This window comes from Macaca mulatta, chromosome 17 (assembly GCF_049350105.2).
Source record: "Macaca mulatta isolate MMU2019108-1 chromosome 17, T2T-MMU8v2.0, whole genome shotgun sequence".
Classification (NCBI taxonomy): Eukaryota; Metazoa; Chordata; class Mammalia; order Primates; family Cercopithecidae; genus Macaca; species Macaca mulatta.
Window position 1 is genome coordinate 25,654,002 of NC_133422.1, and position 13,268 is coordinate 25,667,269.

General features: G+C 44.0%; 1 protein-coding gene and 1 long non-coding RNA gene across 9 annotated transcripts in view; one reads left to right on the top strand and one right to left on the bottom strand.

The window, feature by feature from the left end:
- RUBCNL (rubicon like autophagy enhancer) overlaps positions 1 to 11,262 on the bottom strand; it is a 44,272-nt gene extending 33,010 nt beyond the window's left edge. For 2 of the 8 annotated variants that reach the window (XM_077974334.1, XM_077974332.1), the window contains exon 1: positions 11,065 to 11,262. The gene's annotated coding sequence lies outside the window, so the exon portion shown is untranslated. Of the gene's footprint in view, positions 1 to 9,803; positions 9,932 to 10,502; positions 10,917 to 11,064 lie in introns of those variants that run through there. The other 6 variants (XM_028837182.2, XM_015121046.3, XM_028837181.2 and 3 more) reach the window with 4 other exon arrangements.
- LOC144336319 (uncharacterized) lies at positions 5,668 to 11,748 on the top strand. Its single transcript, XR_013407966.1, has 2 exons — positions 5,668 to 6,063; positions 10,096 to 11,748. It is a non-coding gene; the product is annotated as an uncharacterized LOC144336319 (long non-coding RNA).
- The last annotated feature ends 1,520 nt before the right edge of the window (positions 11,749 to 13,268 follow it).

Sequence of the window (13,268 nt, forward strand, 5' to 3'; positions counted from 1 at the left end):
GAATTACAGGCTTGAGCCACCGCGCCCGGCCCCTTATGGTTTTCTTAATGACATTTTCTTTTCTCTGCTTTATTGTAAGAATGCAGTATATAGTATTGTACACTAACATACAACATATGTGTTAATCAACTGTTTATGTTATCAGTAAGGCTGCGGTTAACAGTAGGTTATAAGTAGTGTTAGGTTTGGGGGAGTCAAAAGTTGTGTGCAGATTTTCAGCTGCACAGGGTGTTAGCGTCCCTAACCCCTGCATTGTTGAAGGGTCAACTGTAGGGGTGTGTATATATACACACATTTTGCAAATGACATATACTGTTTCTGGAGGCATATATATATACACACACACACATACACATATATATACCTTTTGTATATAACATATATTAATACATAAATGCATCGTTTGTCTGTAGTACACATATATAAATGTATACATGCGTCTTGAAAACACTACAAAAGCCCCAAATCACCATTCACAAAATATCAACAGAGTATATCTGGTTGTGTTAACTGCCAGAACTCACCTGCCAAAATGCCTATCTTCCTTCTCCTGACCTCAAATCCCACCTTGTGCACCAATTTCTCTTTGTCACACATCTTTTCCTCTCCAATAATTCTGGATTTTATAATTACAAAAGGAAACCATGACGTTTTTATAAAATGCCCAAACATAGAAGCCTAGAGTAAAAACTGAACAGCTCTCATCACCCTAAGCCCCACAATCCTACTTTATTCTCAGGAATCACATTGTTAACCATTCCATTATTTCTAGACCTTTATCTATGAATTAACGTACATATTTCAGACCAGAAGATATGTTTTCTTTTTTATACACATCCATGGGATCATACTGGAGTTATTCTACAACTTACCTTCTTTTTCACTCAACAGTATGTCTTCAGGGTGTATCTGATTCTCCTAAACTGTCTTGTCACTTTCTATAGTATAAATACATCGTACCTTACTTAGCCAGACCCTACTGATAGAAATTTATGTATAACTTTTTGCAGTTATAAAGTATATAACAATGAACATCCTTATTTGTGTCCTTTTTTGGTTGACTTTCCTTTTTTAGTTCCTTTCTCTTACTAGTTCCACTCTTAGTCTGAGTCCATAGTTCATGACAGCCTCATTATTTCCAAGAGAATAAAACTATATAAGTTATGGTTTATTCTCAATTTTCTACACATATCTTTTGTGTGTTTGGTGAGGGGAGATGATTATAGATGTGAAACCACATGAAAAATATGGAGTCTCAAATGGTAAAGCAGTAGTGATTACAGGTGGTTTTGTTTTTAATTTTTTTTTTTTTTTGAGACGAGTCTCGCTCTGTGGCCCAAGCTGGAGTGCAGCAGTGCGATCACGGCTCACTGCAACCTCCACCTCCCGGATTCAAGCAATTTTCATGCCTCAGCCTCCCCAGCAGCTGGGATTACAGGTGGGCACCACGCTGGCTAATTTTTGTATTTTTAGTAGAGACAGGGTTTCACCATGTCGGCCAGGCTGGTCTCAAACTCCTGACATCAAGTGATCCACCCAACTCGGCCTCCCAAAGTGCTGGATTGCGGTGTGGGCCACTGTGCCTGGCCGATCCCAGTGTTTTTTTTTTTATAAACAAGTTAAAGTCAATAGTTCAAAGAGAATGACCTTATTTGGAGCCTCCCATACATGGAATGACCTAAGTGAATTGAGCAAAAACCAACTTCCTCATAAAAAGCAACTGTCAGAAGCAGGTGCTTGCTTCACTTCCTTCTAGAAAAGTGTTGTTGCTTCACAAAAATAACCAGCAGGTGCTGCTTTGCAAGGTTATAATATCAAAGCATTGAGAGTTAGAATAGGCCCATAATATATTCACAACCATGTCTAAGGTCACAGCTGGACAGTGGCAGAGAGAGGACAAAAGGCCAGGTCGGACACTCACCGGGAGTATGAGTTTCTCGAAGAGGCAGATTGACACAGAGGAGAAAGTAATGATTGGAAACCATCAAAGTCCATGCAGTAGTGACAGGAGGTCAATATCCCCATTTTTTATTTTACCTTTAAGGCAAAAAACAATTTGCCAGGTGCTATGATACCATTGCCAGGTATGTCACTTGTTTCCATATTGTTTGTAGTGTGTTATTCAGTTAAGAAATATTTATTGAGCATCTACTACAGGTCTGGCATTGTTTTTGTTTTGGTAGCACTGGGGTAACAGAGGGGACTAAAATGAGCTTCCTGCCCTTCCTCAGCTTATGTGCTGGTGGAAGGGAGATAGTGAATGGACACACATTTACACCTTCAGATATACATACATTTCAAGGATTGATAAGCAGAGGTAATACAGGTCTAAGCAACACTTAGCATCTTCTCAACATACTTCCTCCCACTGTCACAAAGGGGGCCCTTTGAATCAGAGATACTTAGGTACAAAAAATAAAATCAATTTCCAAAAACATTTAAAGGAAGAGATCTCAATCTCAAAGCTTACCATCATTCCTACTGAGATTTTCCAGCTGGGATTAAAAGGTAAGCACAGGCCAGATTACTAGTGAACATATAAGCTGCAGCAAAGGCCCTAGACAAACAAGAGACTTCAGGACTCCTCCAGCTAAGTCATTGTGACATCAGAGTCAGTGGCCCCATCGAGAATGATTGCATCACTAGAGCCACCACACAGACACAGTATTTACAGCAAAGATGCAACTTCTGCAGGAGGGACAGATGCCTCAGTGCCACCATGACACCTACAGTGACCTCACAAAAGTCTTTCAGATCATAAGCAGTTAGCACTTGGAGGGCAGAGCAGCTTTAGCTCCCACGACGTAAAACACTCTTGAAGTTATTTCATGAACAGGCAAAAGTACATCAGATTTAAGATTTAGGATTTTCTATGCCCCAACCCTAACTGCCTATTGAATATACAACTGGGGACATCAGAGTAAAGACACATCTTTTTTTTTTTTTTTTTTTGAGACAGAGTCTCGCTCTGTTGCCCAGGCTGGAGTGCAGTGGAGCAATCTCGGCTCACTGCAAGCTCCGCCTCCCGGGTTCACACCATTCTCCTGCCTCAGCCTCCGAGTAGCTGGGACTACAGGCGCTCACCACCACGCCCGGCTAATTTTTTGTATTTTTAGTACAGACGGAGTTTCACCGTGTTAGCCAGGATGGTCTCGATCTCCTGACCTCGTGATCTGCCCGCCTCGGCCTCCCAAAGTGCTGGGATTACAGGCGTGAGCCACTGCGCCCAGCCAAAAGACACATCTTAAATCTTACCTTGTCAGTGAGGCCTCCCTGGTCAGCCTATAAAAACTAGCAATTGCCCCTCCCAAAAAGTTCCTATCTCTCTTTTTAGCTCTGTTTCTCTCTTTAGCACAAATCTCATTATATTTAACCTCAATGACTAGCACCCACCAGAATGTTAAACCTATGAGGGCACTTTTTTTTTTTTTGAGACAGAGGTTTCATCTTGTTGCCCAGGCTGGAGTGCAATGGCACCATCTCAGCTCACTGCGACCTCTGCCTCCCAAGTTCAAGCAATTCTCCTGCCTCAGCCTCCCAAGTAGCTGGGATTACAGGTGCCCGCCACCATGCTTGGCTAATTTTTTTGTATTTTTAGTAGAGATGGGGTTTCGCAACGTTGGCCAGGCTGGTCTCGAACTCCTGGCCTCTGGTGATCCACCCGCCTCGGCCTCCCAAAGTGTTGGGATTACAGGTATGAGCCACCACATGTGGCCAAGGGTACTTTTTAAAATAAGGTATTCTGGACACTGCTTTGTCCCCAGAACCCAGAACAGTGGCAATAATAGGTGTTTGATAAATATATTCTTTGCACTTATGAATGAAATCATGAACAAATTATCAAACAATACCTAGGTATGGTTATGTTGGTTATTTCTTCGTCAATCAAGAAAGGAAGTCAAGAATGGATGTCACCCTTTAGAAGAAATTAGAAATCATGACCTAAATGTTCATCAACCATTTCCTTAGAATAAAGGATATCAGAGAATAGAAATCACAAATAAATAAGAGTCTAGAGTGAAAGGTAAAATTGATTTTTATCAATTTTATGCTACGTTACTAAGCACAGGTGCTATGATACCATTGCCAGCTATGTTCCTTGCTGCTATATTGTTTGTAGTGTGTTATTCAGTTAAGAAATATTTACTGAGCATCTACTATAGGTCTGGCATTGTTTGTGTTTTGGTAGCACTAGGGTAACAGAGGGGACTAAAATGAGCTTCCTGCCCTTCCTCAGCTTATGTGCTGGTGGAAGGGAGATAGTGACCCCCTTTGTGACAGTGGGAGGAAGTATGTTGAGAAGATGCTAAGTATTGCTTAGACCTGTATTACCTCTGCTTATCAATCCTTGAAATGTGTGTATGTCTGAATGTATAAATGTGTGTCTATTCACTATCTCCCTGGCTAGTAATAAACAAATGCTGAGTGGAGCACGAATAAATCTTAAACTGTAGCATGTGAGCTGCTTGGTCACCACAGTTCCCCAGAACTTCTTCCCTTCTTTCTCGGGATCTACTTCTCTTCATACTTTGAAGTTAGGCAAAGATTCATATCCCCAAGAGAATAACAGAGTCTAAAACTATCACATATCAAATATAAACTGTCAAGACGCCCGATAATTTAACTCGACAGCTTCCAAAACAGTGTCCAGGAATTGTGGTAAACTACAATTTTCCTATTTCATCTATATACTATGTACTATGTAGTAATAAAAGCCACAGAAAGGAAGCAGTGCTATACTGCGATGTGGCTGGGTGGTGTCACAAAAGACTCCACTCTGATTTAGCCTTTGGCAATGACCATTAATTTTGAAGGTTTGCTGTCAGAAGAACACAAAAGAAGGCAGAAAGCAATCAAGAGAAATGGGTAAGTAAGAAGGGAAAGGCAAAGTTCACGGAAAATTGAATATTTCACCTAAAAGAACTGCAGGGTTGCCCAAAACACCCAAATGACTAACTCCCTGTGGTCACTGCATATGACACCCTTCCCAGTCTCATTCTGCAAAATAATAATTTGCAAATTTTCAGGTGTTATTATGCCAATTTGAGAACTGAAATGGAGACCATTAGGCGACTTACTCAAAGGCTCACTGCAGCCTTGACCTCCTTGGCTCAAGTGATCCTACTGTCTCAGCCTTCAGAGCAGCTAGGACCACAGGTGTGCCACCACATCTGGCCAATTTTTTTATTTTTGTAGAGGAAAGGCCTCACTGTGTTGCTCAGGTTGGTCTCAAACTCCTGGCCTCAAGCAATCCTCCTAGTTCAGCCTCCCAAAGTGCTGGGATTATAGGCAAGAGCCACCATGCCGGGCTAGACTTGTACACTTTAAATCAGTGAAGCGTTTGGCATGTAAATTCTATCTCAATCTCAATAACAGTATTTTTTTAAAAATACGAGTAGGAAATGCTCATCTCCCTTCAAAAAGATCTAGGACTAAAGGGAGCTGTATTTCATGGGCTACAGGGATCCAAGGAGCACAAGCTACACATCTGGCTGTGAACAAAAATACTGAAAGGATAGGAGAAAGTTAAAAGGAGAAGTAGAAAGTAGATAAAGGAAATACTGAATAAATGTGTCAAAAATAGGTAAGGAGAAGAAAGAGGAAGTAAAAGTGAAATTGTCATGATAGAACTATCTAGAAAAGGAAAAAAACAAAAAACATCAAGACCTGGTAAAGACAGAGTTTTTTTTTTTTTTTTTGAGACGGAGTTTCACTCTTTTCACCCAGGCTGGGGTGCAGTGGCACAATCTCGGCTCACTGCCACCTCTGCCTCCCAGGTTCAAGCAATTCTCCTTGCCTCAGCCTACCAAGTAGCTGGGATTACAGGCACCTGCCACCATGACCGTCTAATTTTTTTTTGTATTTTTAGTAGAGACGGGGTTTCACTATGTTGGCCAGGCTAGTCTCGAACTCCTGACCTAGTGATCCACCCGCCTTGGCCTCCCAAAGTGCTGGGATTACAGGTGAGCCACGGCACCCGGCCTATCCACGCTTATCTTTAAACCAGTGCTGCAAGAAGGCTCTCAGGCCAAGATTTACAGATGATAAACAAGGTCAAAAAAGGTAAGTATTGTGGTTATGTTTTAAGTGCCTATTTTTAAGAAATATATACAGAAGTATTTAGAAATAACTGACAGAATGTCAGTGGGGATGATAAATAGAAATAACTGGTAGAATTGCTTGAATTTGCTTTAAAATAATGCCAGTGGGCAACATGGATGAAGCACAACTGGCCATGTTGATAACTGCCAAAGCTGGACGAAGGGAGAACGCTGTTCATTGTACTATTCTCTCTATGTTTAAGTTTGAAATTTTCCATTAAACAATTCCTCTAAGTTTTCTAAAAACCTTCAATTTGCTACATCTGTCCATGAGTCCCTAGGTTGCCTATCTGACTTCCTTCTCTGCTACCTGGACACCTCTACATCCCTCTACCCATACCCTCTTGTGGATCTTTATTCAAATGAAGACCTTACCCATCACCTTTGACAAAACCACACCTCTACAGGTAACTGCTCTCCCCAGGTACTGCCCTATAGCCTTCTCTACAGCATTCATTTTCTGACACCTTCCTCCTCATCAATTCATAACTAATGTTTACATGACATTTACTTTGCGCCTGGCACAGTTCCAAATTTTCTACACACACATCATTTCCCTATGCCTCTGTTAGGTCAGAATCTTTCAAGGTGCTTCAGATTATTACCAACCTAGCCCAACCCCCAACAAAAATGAACTCTCTTGGCTTCTACACAGCAACATCCAAAGGGCAGCTGGAGGATGGGGGTGGGGTGAAGACTATTAAAGCTATCTTGATTAAGAAACAGTCAACATATGAGCAAAACGCACAAGTCCAGGTGGCACTGTTTGGAAAAACAGAAAGCAAGAAAACTATCATCTGTAATTTCACAATACAATAGAAGATACATGGAGTGAATAATGAATTGTTTCTGCCATACTAAGACACACAGCCAGCCTACTTGAGGAGCTATTTTCAAATGACCAAGACCCAGGACGCCCAGGCTAAACTAATCTAGCCCTAATTCTACAAGCACAGGGGTGGAGAGAAGATCTTTAAATCTTGTGGACTCAAATATCTCTTCCGAATATTAATATTCACCCAGCATGCGGCAGACTGCCTATACCTTGGCAATGCTAGTGACATTGATATGTCTACCTTCCTGAGCCCAGATCACCATAAAACCAAGCCTAAACTAAGAGTCAGCAAGCAAAAAACCCCCAGATTTTTATATAAGTCATGGGACTAACAAAATGATTTAACAATTGAGCCATATTTTTAAAAATACCTGCAAAATATGCATATAGATAAGTGGAAGTCTCTTCACTTAACAAAGTGGCCATGCCAAAAACTAAGAATCATTTCCAAGTAAATACAGAGAGAATAGGGAAGTGCCCTACGTATATTTTTGGAATTCAGTTCTTTTCTGATCAACGGTAGCTTGTTGGAATAAAAGAATGTAAAAGAGTATAAGAAGAATACAATTCTTTATAAGAATAATATAATACCTTTGAATACAATTCTTCTTATACTTACTCTATGATTGTACTTACTCTACAATTTTCTTTTTTTTTTTTTTTTGAGACAGAGTCTTGCTCTGTTGCCCAGGCTGGAGTGCAGTGGCGCGATCTCCACTCACTGCAAGCTCCGCCTCCTGGGTTCACACCATTCTCCTGCCTCAGCCTCCCGAGTAGCTGGGACTACAGGTGCCCGCCACCATGCCCGGCTAATTTTTGTATTTTTAGTAGAGACGGGGCTTCACCGTGTTAGCCAGGATGGTCTCAATCTCCTGCCCTCGTGATCCACCCGTCTCGGCCTCCCAAAGTGCTGGGATTACAGGCGTGAGCCACTGCACCTGGCCTACAATTTTCATCATCTAAAATCAACCAGTGAACAGCACCTGTCGACTGTGGGTGCTTTTTCAACGTTACCTGTTAAAAAAAAACTTTGAGGTCTAATTTACATTTACTTCTTTTAATAAATATAAAGCTAAGGATCATTGGAATGAATGCATTTTTAAACAATATTTTTTCAACATAATTGTTGGAAAAATCGCATTAAGTGTATAGTTTATTTTAACTTCTGTTCATTTTCCAGCCTACTGATGACAAAAAGGCTTGAATCTGAAACTCTTCTTTTTACATTCTGAGTATTTTACTTTCACAGAGCATATTTTATGCTCACTAGAAACAAAGGATTCATTCAATGTAGAATTATTATCACCATGTTATGGGTCAGAAAAGGAAGTAAAGTGATGACCACATAGCCACTCAGCAGCATGCTCAGTCCAAACTCTGGAACCTTGTCCAGAGCCCCTAGTTTCACCATCCATGTCGCCTCCGTGTGTGGGATAAAACACAATGCAAAAGTTAAAATACTCGCACACACAGGACCCAATTCAATATAATTTTTATGCCAATCTGAGAAAAATGACTTATTAGCTGTGTGATTTTGAGCAATGCTCTTAACCTCCCCATGAAGGATAGTGTGACAATGAACAGAATTGTAGTACGTGTATCAGTCTGGTACACAATGTCCTATGAAGGTTAGCTTTATTATCACCATCATTATTATTGCAGAAAGACTTTCAGTTCAGAATAAGACAGCACAGTTAAAGAGACCTAGTTTTATTTTCCAGCTTCTTAACTGTGTCATCTTTCAGCTCCTTTTAATTAAAAAGAAAAAACAATCAGAGATCTAATTGGGTATCAGGAAGACACACAATATGACTAACAGGCACTAATATTACTACACTTATAGTCTCTGGAAGGCTGGACATACTTATCCAAGAACTGCCTAAATTGTTACAATAACACACCATGCTAAATCTTCCATGTTAGAAATTCCGTATTTCTCTCCATACTAGAAATAATCGTTCCATATTAGAAATATGAATGTAGATTTGGTAACAAGGGAAACTATTCAAATTTTCCAGTGCTATTATGTGTGCCTTCAGATGGGTGGGGGGAAAATATGTCAGCAAGCAATGTATCCTTTCTTTAGTTTTTCACTTATAATCCTCTAAAATCATGCAAAAAAAAAAAAAAAAAAAACCAACAAACGTTTACTCTTGGATGTTTAACCTTGGCTCTGACAGAATGTTCCCTGTATCAAAAAACAAGAACTCAGCCAACAATGTTTTAGGAGTTAAACGGTTGCATGAAGACTATGTCCAGTCAAATCTAACCACCCACCCCTCTCCGAGGCTACGACCCTCAATTTTCATCAAAGCTCCTACCATCTCCCATTTTGTACAGGCCCTAAAGAAGTTAATGAAAAAGGCAAAGTTCCTGTGCTGTGCTGTCACTCAGTAATGAGCAGTTTCATGTGGCAGTGCAGAAACTGGGGTTTGAGAAACAGATGTGTCCTGACACTCTGGACTGGTAATCATGAAAACCCCAGTACTGCCATAAACATGCTGTCTTAACTCGGCTCCAAACAAGGTTCTGTCGGCGGCCGGCAGCGTTTGAGCTGGCAGCAAATGTGGGGATACCTTCATAGGATACTTTATAGGCTTCAAAACACCTCCCTCCCTTCAGGCCATTAACCTTCTAAACCACACAGTGGGGTACGGCTGGAGTATTCTCCCCGCCAAGGCAAAGGAACTGATGTTCAAGGAGGTTGCTTGACTTGCCAAGATCTCCCCGCTACTTTGGCTTTAAGAAACTGGGTCTAAGAAACTCAAGCTTACAGATTCTGTCCTCTGCGCGCTCCCACATCTTCAATTCAAAGATCCTTCCAAATTTCATAGAAATAACCTAGTAAGGGTAGCTCTTGAGTATACCTTTTCCTTTGAGTCTTAATTTTCACTCAAGGCGAAGTAACCCCTCCTCTGAAAGTTCTCCACGTTCTCCAAGCGGACAGCATCTAGTTCGCAGGGGATCCATATCAGTCTCAGCAGGTGGACTTCACAAGGGGCGGGTTGGGGGAACGCCCGCCTGACAGTGTCCTGCGGGGCGGGGCGGGGGGGCGAGAGGCGGGGAGTTGCTACGTAGGGCGCTCGGACCAAATAACACGCCGCGATTTCACACTCCAGCCTAGCTCAGTTATGTAGCAAAATGTTTTTCTGTCACCAGATAGCCACGACTTTGGCTGTGTTGACGACAAGAACAGAGAAAAGCCACATCCTGGAACACTGCGCCTGGGAGGACGCAGGACGCAGGCTTTGTAGTCACCGAGAATCGCCCTGCGTAAAAGTGCCCTGAGGTCCCGCTTCTGCGCCCTTCCCGGCCCAAGCCGAACACAGGCTCAACCTCACTCTACAAAGTCAACAGGATTGAAATCCGCCACCCCGCGAGGAGCCCTTTCCCACTGTCTCCAAGGGGTCCCCGACACTAAGATACCTGGGTGTCTCTGCTGAGCACAAACCTCCCCGGCGCCCCTTGCACCATCCCAGCTCTCCCGCTGCCCTCCCTTCCCTTTCTCTAACCACCCTCTCCGTCCCACGCCGCTGCACTCTCGTCCCCGGACCCGCCCGCCTCACCCAGCCAAACCCGGGCGGTGGAACGCTGCGCCGGTGGAACGTTGCGCTGGGTAAACGCCGCGCGTCAGGTCCTTCCTCGCGCGGCTCGGGGCAGCGTTCCGTGGCCACCGCGCTCCCCATAGCAGCAGAAAGGGGAGGGAGGAGAGCTACCGAGGAGAGGACAGAGACGCCCACGCCGCCACGCCCCCCGCCCCACCTCCCACACGGGGGCCACCGTAGCTCTCTAGAAGCTCCTCAGGGAAGCAAACAGCGGTTCCCGCTGCAGCACTGAGACGCCGCTGAGATGGAAGGAGCTCTGGCCATGCGCGCTCCTACACCGGTGCCGCGGCGCTCTGGCCCAGCATCGCGCACCCATGCGCCCCTCTGCTGGTCCTCCTAGAAATCCCGCCCTACCCTACCCACGGGGCCAGACGCAACGACGCTTTCAGGGGTCAAAGACCTGGCAGAAATGAGTTCCCAACCCCAGATGCCCCAAGCAGCTGTATTTAGCAGTCATACAATTGCCTGAAATGAAGATTGAGTAATCTGGATGAGTCGGCCCTGAAATCGAACTGCAGCTTACCCAGAACGTGAGCTGCCTCGCTCTGACCTCTGCTTCACCTGGAGTCGGAGTCCGACTCATTTAGCACTTCACTGTCCGTGTTAGTTCAGCCTTCACTGTCAGCAACTCGTCACCTTGTCTTCTTGCAGCGAAGGTTTGGAATCCCATCACGGGTGTGCAGCGGTTAGTCCTGAGATCATGGTGGTGCTAGGAGAACCTGCCAACCAATACAGAAAGTTGTCACGAACAGAAACCTAAGCTCTGGCCGGGTGCGGTGGTTCACGCCTGTGATCCCAGCACCTACTTTGGGAGGCCGAGGCGGACGGATCACTTGAGGTTAGGAGTTCGAGACCAGCCTGGCCAACATGGTGAACACCTGTCTCTACTAAAAGTATAAAAATTAGCCGGGCGTGGTGGCGGGCGCCTGTTATGCCGGCTACTGGGGAGGCTGAAGCAGGAGCAAACCGGGAGGCGGAGATTGCAGTAAGCCGAGATGGCGCCATTGCAGTCCAGCCTGGGCGACAGAACAAGACTCTGTCTAAAAAAAGAAAAGAAAAAGAAAAAAGAAAGAAAGGAGAAGAAGGGAGGAGGGAGGGAGGGAAGGAGAGAGGAAGGCAGGCAGGCAGGCAGGAAGGAACCCAAGGGAGGGAGGGAGGAGGGAAGGCAGGAAGGAAAGGAAGGAAGGAAGGAAGGAACCTAAGCCCAGGAAGGAAGAAAGGAAGAAGGAACCTAAGTCCTGGAAGGAAGGAAGGAAGGAAGGAAGGAAGGGAGGAAGGGAGGGAGGAAGGGAGGAAGGGAGGAAGGGAGGGAGGGAGGGAGGGAGGGAGCTAAGCCCCTCTCTCGCCGTACCCTAACTTCTCCCAGGGAAGGACCTCTGAACTGCCTGCGCTGGTAATGACACGTAGGTGAACCGTTTCTGGCCTTCTGGTCCTGGCTTTCTTAGAAGATTCCCTGCTGCATAAAACCAAATCCCGTTGCACTTTCCTGGGTTCCTTGACTTTGTCCTTTGTCATTTCCAGGATGGAGCAAAGGCACTGGTAATTTGGGTTTTACTTGCCTGGTACCTCTGGCATGGAGTGGCTAAACGGTGGCACCATGTACTAGTTGCTGCCATCTTCAGATAAAACCTTGAATCAATATGACAAAAGTCAGATGAATACTAGCTGCCAATCACCCTGCTTCCCTTAGGGGCAGCCTGTTTGGAGCCTAGACCAGCTTCAACCTGCAAGAACTCTGGATATTTAGAACATTTAAAATTCCAAATACAGTGTCCTAGGAATTCAGGTCAGGTGAAGGCCGATTGGGAAGGGCTTACCTTAAATGAATCAGAAAGAAAAAGTTGTGGGTGTATGCTAACATTTTTTGAGTATCGGCTATGTGCCAGGTGCTTTGTCTTATTATTTTAAGGAAGTCTGTGAACATCCCTGAGAATAACAAATCATTGTTCCCATCTCACAAGGGGGAATCTATGACTTAGAGAGGTTTAAGTAACTTGCCCAAGGTCACAGAGCTAGTAGGTAGCACAGTTAGGCTTTGAAGTCAGGTGTATCTAACACCAAACCCTATGTCCAATTTCTACTGTACCACCAGCAAGATGGAAGAAAAATGAAATAAAGGGACCAGGCAAGAGCCAGTTTCAGGAACATTTAAAGGGAAAGAGGAGTAAGGAGGAACTCAGAGAAATAATCTTGAAACAAGAGGAAATGTCATGCCAGGTAAATCAGTGAGTCAAAAACTAAAAACAGCTGTACTAGTTGGCAGATTGGACATAGTCCGAGGCAAGAAAATCATTCTTGTAGGGAGATTAGGATATTTTGGACCAAGATTGTGGGCTTTAGTCATCCTGTCTGAAGCCACTCTGAAATCACCTTTATCAAAACTGCCATAAGGCAGGCCTAGGCACTATCACATGGACATCCTACTAAATCTGAGTATAGACGCTCGACATCTCATCACAGACGCAGGAGGTTCACATTCTGAAAGAGCATCTCTAGGACTAAGGAGGAACATTCGAGGACAGGGTTTTCAAGTTAGGAATGCTCACTGGAAATCTGCTCTGTCCCCTCCGGGATCTGACAGTAGAATTTCCCAAGCACTAAATGCTGAGGTGTGGGCTTTCCAAGAATTTCGTGAATCGTTAATTCTGAAAATGTCACTGATCATTACAGATGGATCACCATGCAGGAAAAGGAGAGGCTGGTTTGGGTTTTTTTCATGGGGAAGGT